The sequence below is a fragment of the Salvelinus sp. IW2-2015 genome, unplaced genomic scaffold (genome assembly GCF_002910315.2).
Source record: "Salvelinus sp. IW2-2015 unplaced genomic scaffold, ASM291031v2 Un_scaffold2430, whole genome shotgun sequence".
Lineage (NCBI taxonomy): Eukaryota > Metazoa > Chordata > Actinopteri > Salmoniformes > Salmonidae > Salvelinus > Salvelinus sp. IW2-2015.
Window position 1 is genome coordinate 45678 of NW_019943751.1, and position 9866 is coordinate 55543.

A 9866-nucleotide genomic window follows, 5' to 3' on the forward strand; every position below is an offset into this window, starting at 1 on the left:
ACATACAAGCGAAAGTGAACGAGAAATTGTGCAAATTAACAAAGTTGTGATAGATGCTTTTCTGAAGGAAGAGCAGCATGTGTACATGGAGCAGATGGGAGAAGAACGGAAGAGAAAAAAACGTTAGTAGGAAGCGCAAGGAAAATAATAGCAACTGTAGAGAGAACTCATCCAGAGCTCTTTGACCTCTGGCAGAAAGCCAGAAGATATCTGATGGCAAACATTTAGTAGTGAATTGCATACTGTAACTTCGCCTCATGTGCACCGCACAACAGAGACGCACCAATAGATATAGAACGCTATGGACTCACCAGCTCCTGCTGTCTCCCGTTGTGCCATTCACAAACAAACACGTGACAGGTGAAATGTTCTGGGGAACTACGGTAAGCTTCATTTAAAATAATGTGACAGGTGAAATGTTCTGGGGAACTACGGTAAGCTTCATAATTTAAAATAATGTGACAGGTGAAATACAGATAGCTGATGTGCTGAAAAAGCTGCAAAATCTGGACCCCATCAAATCAGCCGGGCTAGACAATCTGGACCCTCTTTCTAAAATGATCTGCCGAAATTGTTGCAACCCCTATAACTAGCCTGTTCAACCTCTCTTTCGTATCGTCTGAGATTCCCAAAGATTGGAAAGCTGCTGTGGTCATCCCCCTATTCAAAGGGGGAGACATCCTAGACCCAAACTGCTACAGACCTATATCTATCCTACCCTGCCTTTTTAAGGTCTTCGAAAGCCAAGTTAACAAACAGATCACTGACCATTTCGAATCCCACCGTACGATCTCTGCTATGCAATCTGGTTTCAGAGCTGAGGTCCTAAACGATATCATAACTGCCATCGATAAGAGACTTTACTGTGCAGCCCTATTCATCGACCTAGCCAAGACTTTCGACTCTGTCAATCACCACATTCTTATCGGCAGACTCAACAGCCTTGGTTTCTCAAATGATTGCCTCGCCTGGTTCACCAACTACTTCTCTGATAGTTCAGTGTGTCAAATCAGAGTGCCTGTTGTCCGGACCTCTGGCAGTCTCTATGGGGGTGCCACAAGGTTCAATTATCGGGCCGACTCTCTTGTCTGTATACATCAATGATGTCACTCTTGCTGCTGGTGATTCTCTGATCCACCTCTACGCAGATGACACCATTCTGTATACTTCTGGCCCTTCTTTGGACACTGTGTTAACTAACCTCCAGACGAGCTTCAATGCCATACAACTCTCCTTCTGTGGCCACCAACTGCTCTTAAATGCAAGTAAAACTAAATGCATGCTCTTCAACCGATCGCTGCGCACACCTGCCTGCCCGTCCAGCATCACTACTCTGGACGGTTCTGACTTAGAATATGTGGACAACTACAAATACCTAGGTGTCTGGTTAGACTGTAAACTCTCCTTCCAGACTCACATTAAGCATCTCCAATCAAAAATGTAATCTAGAATCGGCGTCCTATTTCGCAACAAAGCATCCTTCACTCATGCTGCCAAACATACCCTCATAAAACTGACCATACTACCGATCCTCGACTTTGACGATGTCATTTACAAAATAGCCTCCCACACTCTACTCAACAAATTGGATGCAGTCTATCACAGTGCCATCCGTTTTGTCACCAAAGCCTCATATAATACCCACCACTGTGACCTGTATGCTCTCGTTGGCTGGCCCTCGCTTCATACTCGTCGCTTCAAAAATCACTGAAGCTGGAGTCTCTTACCGCCCTCACTAGCTTTAAGCATCAGCTTTCAGAGCAGCTCACAGATCACTGCACCTGTACATAGCCCATCTGTAAATAGCCCATCCAACTACCTCATCCCCATACTGTATTTATTTATTTATCTTGATCCTTTGCACCCTGGTATCTCTACTTGCACATTCATATATATATATATATTCTGCACATCTACCATTCCAGTGTTTAATTGCTATATTGTAATTACTTCGCCACCATGGCCTATTTGTTGCCTTACCTCCCTTATCCTACCTCATTTGCACATACTGTATATAAACTTTTTCTACTGTATTATTGACTGTACGTTTGTTTATTTCATGTGTAACTCTGTTTTGTTGTATGTGTCAAACTGCTTTGCTTTCTTGGCCAGATCGCAGTTGCAAATGAGAACTTGTTCTCAACTAGCCTACCTGGTTAAATAAAGGTGAAATAAAAAATKTAATAAAAAAGTAAGCAATTAGCTAACATTTTTTATGTGATTTCGCTATTACTTTGTGCTAATTCTTTTAGCATTCTGGTAATAGATGCCCGATGTGCTTTTCTGTTTTTTTTAGCAGCCCCTTGTGTGCTATCCTGGTAATAACTTAAATTCTGGTACGAGGGGAGGTCTGTTAGACTTGGGCGGTATCCAGATTTGTCAATTAATTGATCTGGAAATGATTCTGGAAAATAAATGTTCAGTTTGTCGTGTGCACATACCGCTGCAAGATTTTAGCCAAAGAATGTTATACTAGCTTTCTAGTCTGTGTTTTATAAATGTGCAATAATCATAAAACACAATTTATATAAGGAATTGGCAATTCGTTCTCATTCTGAGAAATAAGGTAAGCCACTTGATTTCAACATCTGAACAAATTGAACATGCTGTTAAAAGTTGGAGACGGGCAGAAGGGTGTGTTCGTAACAGTTCAACTGTTCCACCATGTTAGCTAGCAGATCCAAGTTGGCTAAACTTGAAATATAAAAACTAGCTGGCTACTCACTAGCACGGGGTGCTTGAGAGATTGTTTAAGAGACCTGTGTTCATTTTCAATAATGCCTGCTACAAGAAGTTTGTCAATAGTGAATGTGTATTATGCATGGTTCTGGTTAAATTTGTAGCAAAAAGGGCATTTTATAGACCGACTTGAAAGCCAGATTAGTGTGAATTGCAAAAAGCAGGTTGTGGAAGGTTTATATTCAGCCTCGGTATAATTTCACGAACTCTGAATTCATTATATTATTACTGACTGTTTGAAATGCTGTGTATTTGACCTTTTAGGCCCTCTTGAGACAATTTCCACAGCCCCACGGAAATCTAATTACATAATAAAAAAATCTGTCTGTTTAAGCGAGAGTTATCGATTTTGGCCTTCCACATCTGCGGTGAAAGGTGGCAGAGCTACAGTGGTGTGTCTGACCATGAGACATCCTGAAAATCGCTCTTCTCACGAAAACGTCTGTACGGTTTGGCCTACAAACTATCTCCCCTATATGGAATGTACATGTTGCTTGTTTTGCTCTAGGACGCCCACAAGACTCRCCTGAAGGTAGTCTGGTACCTGTTAAATATGGAAGTAGTGCCTAAAAGGGGTCAAATAATGTGTCCATTTAAAAAAAAAAAAAAATCCTGATCTTATATCTCTCAGAAATAGGACAGGCACTTTAAAATAAACTTCCTGTGTTTTTAGGATATTGTCCTCCTGAAAGGTGAATTAATCTCCCAGTGTCTGGTGAAAGCAGACTGAACAATGTTTTCCTCTAGGATTTTGACAGTGGTTAGCACTATTCTGTAAAAAAAAAAATCCTGAAAAACTCACCAGTCCTTAATGATTACAAGCATTCCCATAACTTGATGCAGCCACCACTATGCTATTTTATTCTGTACAGGCTTCCTTTACACTCTGTCAATTAGGTTAGTATTGTGGAATAACTACAATGTTGTTGATCCATCTTCTGTTTTCTCCCATCACACCCGTTGAATTTGAACTGTTTTAAAGTCACCATTGGCCTCATGGTGAAATCCCTGAGTTAAGAAGGATGCCTGTATCTTTGTAGTGACTGGGTGTATTGATACACCATCCAAAGTGTAATTAATAACTTCACCATGCTTAAAGGGATTTTCATTGTCTGCTTTTTCTATCTTCCAATAGGTGCCCTTTGTGACGCATTGAGAAACATCGCTGGTCTTTGGTTTAATCTGTGTTTGTAATTCACTGCGCAACTGGGGGACATTACAGATAATTGTATGTTTGGGGTACAGAGATGAGGTAGTCATTAAAAAATCATGTTAAACATTATTATTGCACACAGTGACTTGTTAAGCTCATTTTTACTCCTGAATTTAGGCTTGCCATAACAAAGGGGCTGAATACTTATTGACGCATTTTTAATGAATTTGTAAAACAAATAATCTAAAAACATAATTCCACTTTGACATTATGGGGTATTGTGTGTAGGCCAGTGACTAAAACATCTCAATTGAATCAATTTTAAATTTGGGTTGTGAATATATTCTGAAGGCACTGTAAATGATCCTCAGGATGACCATCTTAAAACGATTCTATATGCTAGCTGAGCAGACCCCCCCCCCCCCCCCTCAGCTTCTTTTAGATAGATGGCCCAAAAATCGAGATACATATTTTGAACCCCCATGAATTTTAGGCCATATCGCCCAGCCCTAGTGTGTGTGTATGTGTGTTTCCACATGTAAGTGTATTGGCCTGTAGCAGTAATTAGCTGTCTAACCAATGTGATGAATATGATGAACTCTGCTTAAATCAGCTGCTTGGTTCTGCTCCCATAACCCAATTAGTCCAGAGATCTCCCTCGCTCGCTCTCTCTCATTTTGACAAACTCATTGACCTAATTCAAGGATGGATGCCATCTTGATCAGCAGGGGGTGGGATCTCTCAACCCCACCCAATCCCTGCTCTCTGTATCCACTGTATCATCTCAAATGGAAACACACAACACACAACAGATGAAACATTTAATTAATATGATTAGTCAGAGGTAGCATATTTACAGATGGTGTTGATTCAAGCAGTCAATAACATAGCCAGCCTTGTGTTGTCTAATGGAATAGAATAGACACCAGCTAGACTTGTGAATCATTGGTGGGCTAACCTGCCAGACGGTGTGTTGTGGCTGCCTACTTGGTGATGGTCAAATACCACTCCCTGTGGGGAATCGCTTACAGACAGACAGCCAGCATTATCATGGCTACTCCCATGTCAACAAAGAGCTCTAGGGAAAATATTCCCTTCTCTCTAGTAGTGGGCAATTTCTCTCAATCATCCGTCAATAAAGGGTAGTTATTTACATGTAATGAGAGCCATTTCACCGGAATAGGATTCTGAAAGGGTTTTTGATAAGATCAGCTGTCTGTGTTTAGCTGAAGAGACGAAACCTAAAGTATCTACAGACCTATTCAGAGGGCTCAGTTCCCTATTCTAGTAACCGCTCGTAGGCAAGTCATTGACGCATTCAGTAGGCCCACTCTTTGCCTCCATGTGTTTGTGTGAGATAACAAAAATGCTACTGTATAATGTCAGATGCTTACAGCGTTAAGAGACAATGTTAGCTATCCATTTATAGCCTGTCCATGAGAGAATATCCTTCACCTCAACGTCAATATTTACAGGAATTTCCTACAGGCAGGAGTTTCGACCACAGTATTTACAGGCAGGTGAATAGAACAGTATTTCTCTCTCTCCTCCTCAGTATCTGTCGATAGCAGCGCTGGGCTAGTGAGATGTTTGTCTTGGTCTTTGTTTGATGTGTGACGGCTGAGGCTTTTACACAGCCTCAGCGGAGGGCTGAGAGATGCTAGATGACGCATGTCAAGTGATATTAAACGTGAGCGCCCCCCCCCATCCCCTCCTCCATTCCATCCTTCCTCCTGTTCCTGGCTTTGTCCAGTGTGGTTAGTGTGAAGAATGACACTTGTCATCTCTGTTTGGGGGTAAAAGATGTCATGTCTGATGTATTACCTCTGACATGGTACTGGTTCAGCGCCGCACGGCTCACTCTGGGAAACATAGCTAGACAAAKGCAGGTTCAGGAAGGACAAAGACAAGCTCAAATAACACCCTATCCTGAACATATTCCCCAGTGGCTTTGGTCGAAAGTAGTGCACTGAATAGGGAGTAACAGGGCTCAGTGTAGGTCTATGTGAAGTCCCCTAAATGCAAAGGTAAGACGGCGTAGTGATACGCGTGTCTCGCACCGTATGTGCGGTCACATGCCTTTGTGATTCGTATGGGAGATAATCAGCTCCTGGAGCAGTGAGGGAATTAGTGTATAGGATGTTGTGCTTCTGTGCCCTCTCTGCAGCCTTCTTTGTCCTTTGAATGAGGAATTGTGTATAGGCTACTACTTGAAACCAGGTCATTCATAAATTGATATTAATTGTGTGACTGCAAACCAAGAGATGATAGGAGTAATGTTTGAGTAGTGTGGGAGTTTGAGAGGTGTAGTCTTATTGATTTGGGCTCTCAGGACAGTAAGCAGGAAATGCACTACTACAGTGAATGCAAAATGCAAAACAAAGATGTTTTATATTTTCCAAGCTGCCATTATCTGTTTCATTTTTCTCTCTGCGTGACGGGACGAGGGGGTGACGTGTTTATGTGCACGTGTATGTGTGTTCCAAGGTATCCCCACTCCTTCTCTTACCCATGCATTCTGGATTGGGGTGGCAGGTAGCCTAGTGGTTAGAGCGTTGGACTAGTAACCGAAAGGTTGCAAGATCGAATCCCCGAGCTGACAAAGTAAAAATCTGTCGTTCTGCCCTGAACAAGGCAGTTCAGGGCACTGTTCCTAGGCCGTCATTGAAAATAAGAATTTGTTCTTAACTGACTTGCCTAGTTAAATAAAGGTAAAATAATACAAAATGTTTATTTTTTGCTAGTTAAATGTATGTGTGTACTTTTAGCCATCCTTATCTTGGACTGTGGGCTGCTTGTGGGTGTGGAGCGTGGGGGTTGTGGCGTTTTGTAAATCAGAATGGGAACACTGTAGATGCTGGTAAATTACCTGGGTGACTCCAGGAAGGGAGGGGTTAAGTCCGAACTGGCAGGGCTGCTTTACGCAAACTGTGGCTGGCTGGAGCAGAAAGGGGAAGAGCTCAGAGGAGCTCAGAGGAACTCTGGCTCACGGCCAAATCCCTCCCTCCCTCACCCTTTGCTACAGCTGAGTGCTTCCTGTGTGTTTGTGAACACAGTGCTGGAATGCTGCTTCCCCCTCGTCTAAGGCCGTTATATGTGTGTGTCTGGAGTGGTGCCTCTTGTCTGGTGTGTGACGTCAGCACACACACAGCAGGTCAGCTTAGGGCTAGGCAGCACTGAGTGAGTGTTGGAGGGAGGGAGAAAGAAAGAGGGGCTGTGTTTTTTGGAGTAGGAAGCATACTTTAGTAGTCAGGTAGGTGTGTGTGTTTGGTTTTACTATCCTTGATAGGGTTTAGGGGAAAAAAATTGGTCCCCACAAGGATAGTAAAACAAAATGTGTGTGTGTGTGTGTGTGCGTGTGCGTGTGTGCGCGTGTGCGCGCGCGCGCGCACTGGGGGGAGTCTTGCGTGTCAGTTGACTTTCCAACGGAATGGGAGGGGCAAAGGGAAGGTTACTTCCTGACTAGTCGACCCTAACACACACACTCTTTTTACTTCCCCTCTGATTCTCTGTTCGAAGGTGTGTGAGAAGCACATTCAGACTTCCCTTGGCCATCGTCATCAAAACTCAACCATGTTTTTCATGTGTTTTTTTTTTGTGTTTGGATTTGTACCAGTCTCGTGACATTGTAGCTGTTTAGGTCTAGCCTCATGTGTCACTGTCTGTAATCCCCTTCCTGATGTAGAGGCTTGTCCTTACAAACACACTTAGCCTAAGCTTTAAAGAGCTGACAATGGCTTTTCAATAGATCCTCAGTACATTCATCTTCAGACACACTTACACACACACACAAACACCAACCACTTGCGTTCATCTTCAGCCAAGAGACTCTTGAGGGACTTCTCTTGGTAATTACACATGCTAATTTCCATACATCTCTAATTTCCCTCCTAACTCTTCACATGGTTGTGACGGATGTATAGACCGAGAGTCCAAAGCAGGCATGTGGTTTCAAAGAGGCTTGCTAAAACCCTGCTGTCCAAATAATTCAGTTGAATGTCTCACGGCTAGTCAGACAGCCGTCCTCTGCCAAGCTCCAGAATCACTCAACAGGCCAGTAAAACAGACTGGGTCTGACTGTCCAATCCAACAAAATTAGACTCCATTTTGTAAGTGATAGTTTGGAAATTGCAAGTCATTCCTGATGGATCGCGTGGCTGCTTCACCCGGCTAGACCAGAGTCGACTGTCATTTAAGTAGCCGCAGGATGACACCTCCAATCACACACACACAACACACCACACACACACACACACACACACACACACACACACACACACACACACACACACACACACACACTCCATCCTGATGATCAATATGCACATTTGCCGTCAAATTCACATGTAGAAGTAATGGAATTGAAATTCATAGAATGTTAAAAAAAAGGGTTTATTTTCTAGGCTACAGCTGGCTCTGGTTGGTGTGACTGCTCCTGTGGAGGACAAGGCCTTTGATCTTTCAGAGAGGTCATAGCACAAACATGGCCACCCTTGGTGCTCAGCTGTGCTATTCCAGCTTGACCTTCACCTAGACCACACACACACTACAGCACTCCTAAAGCAGCATCCCTTGTGTAAATGTATTGATCAGTGTTTATGGTCTCTGTATGAGGGCTTCCTTATAGGACCACTCTCATTCTTCTGGCTCTCTCTCACATGGGAATATACCACAGGAGGTTGGTGGCACCTTAATTGGGGCTCGTGGTAGTGACTGGAGGGGAATCGGTGGAATAGTATCAAATACATCAAATACATGCCATTCCATTTGTGCCGTTCTGGCCATTATTATGTGCCGTCCTCCCCTCAGCAGCCGCCACTGGAATACACATAAGCCCCTCCACTCCCAGTAAGACTGAGGTGTACACCCACACCCTAAAACCTCTGAATCGTTCCTTCTCAGATTTCCTCTGGAGTTATACAGCCAGCCCTTCGGAGGTTGTCTTAGATAATGACATCACTAATATAGGCCTAAGGGCTGAACAGATTGCTCACTCACTTTTCAAAGGGTTCTTAGTTCCACCCAGACCTCCAAGTGTCCATCCCAAATAGCGTCCTGTTCCCTATCTAGTGCACTACTTTTGACCAGGGCCCATAGGGATATTCATCCCATATCTTTGGTTCCACCCCGCCCTCTCTCCTCTACTGCAGTAGAGCACCATTCTTCACATGCTGGTCAGATCTCCTCTCAGGTCCTCTGACTCAGGCCATATGGAATTCCAAACGAGCACTGTGCTTTTTTAGTTTTATTGGAGGATTCCTCTGACTACCATAGGATCCATTCCCCTTCTACTGCGGTCTTCTACTGAGCTGAAATGGACCTTGGCTCTGGCTTGCTTTGGTACAGAGCTGGATTGAGCTGTTCCCTGTCTGTCTGTTGCTCATGTGGTAATGTGATTAAATGTCAAAGCTAAAGCCTCACTTCTCTTGTCCTCTCTCTATCCTCGTCTATATAGGCCTACATCTTTCTTTCACACACAGGCCTTTTCTTATTTGGACAAATCTGCCGTCTCTCCTCCGTCCTCTCTGCTCCGTCCTCTCTCCTCCGTCTCTAAGTGGTTGAGGAGAGTGTTAATTCATTAGTAGGCAACAGACGGTCCTCCCCTCCTCGTTAGCCTCCTTTAGGTGAGGAAGCACAAGTGTATCCTTTCTGAAATTTTTGCGGAAGAGTTTTGAAATCTGCCACACCCCATTTGAACCAGMTATTGTTTTCTTCGAAGGAGAAAAGAATGCAAAAGTTTAAACGATATGCTACTTATTTAAACAACATGTATTACACAACTACTAGCGAAGTAGTTATCACCTTTTATATTTGGATTCCACCCTGTAAACGTCATTGGCATGATGCCGCGCGATTGGAGAAGGAGAGTCATTTCATACAAGCATATTTTCTACCACTTTTCCCTCTCCTCTCGTCTATTACCTTTGACCTTTTTTTAAAAGGAGGCCAGAGAAGACGGAGGAGAGAGGACACA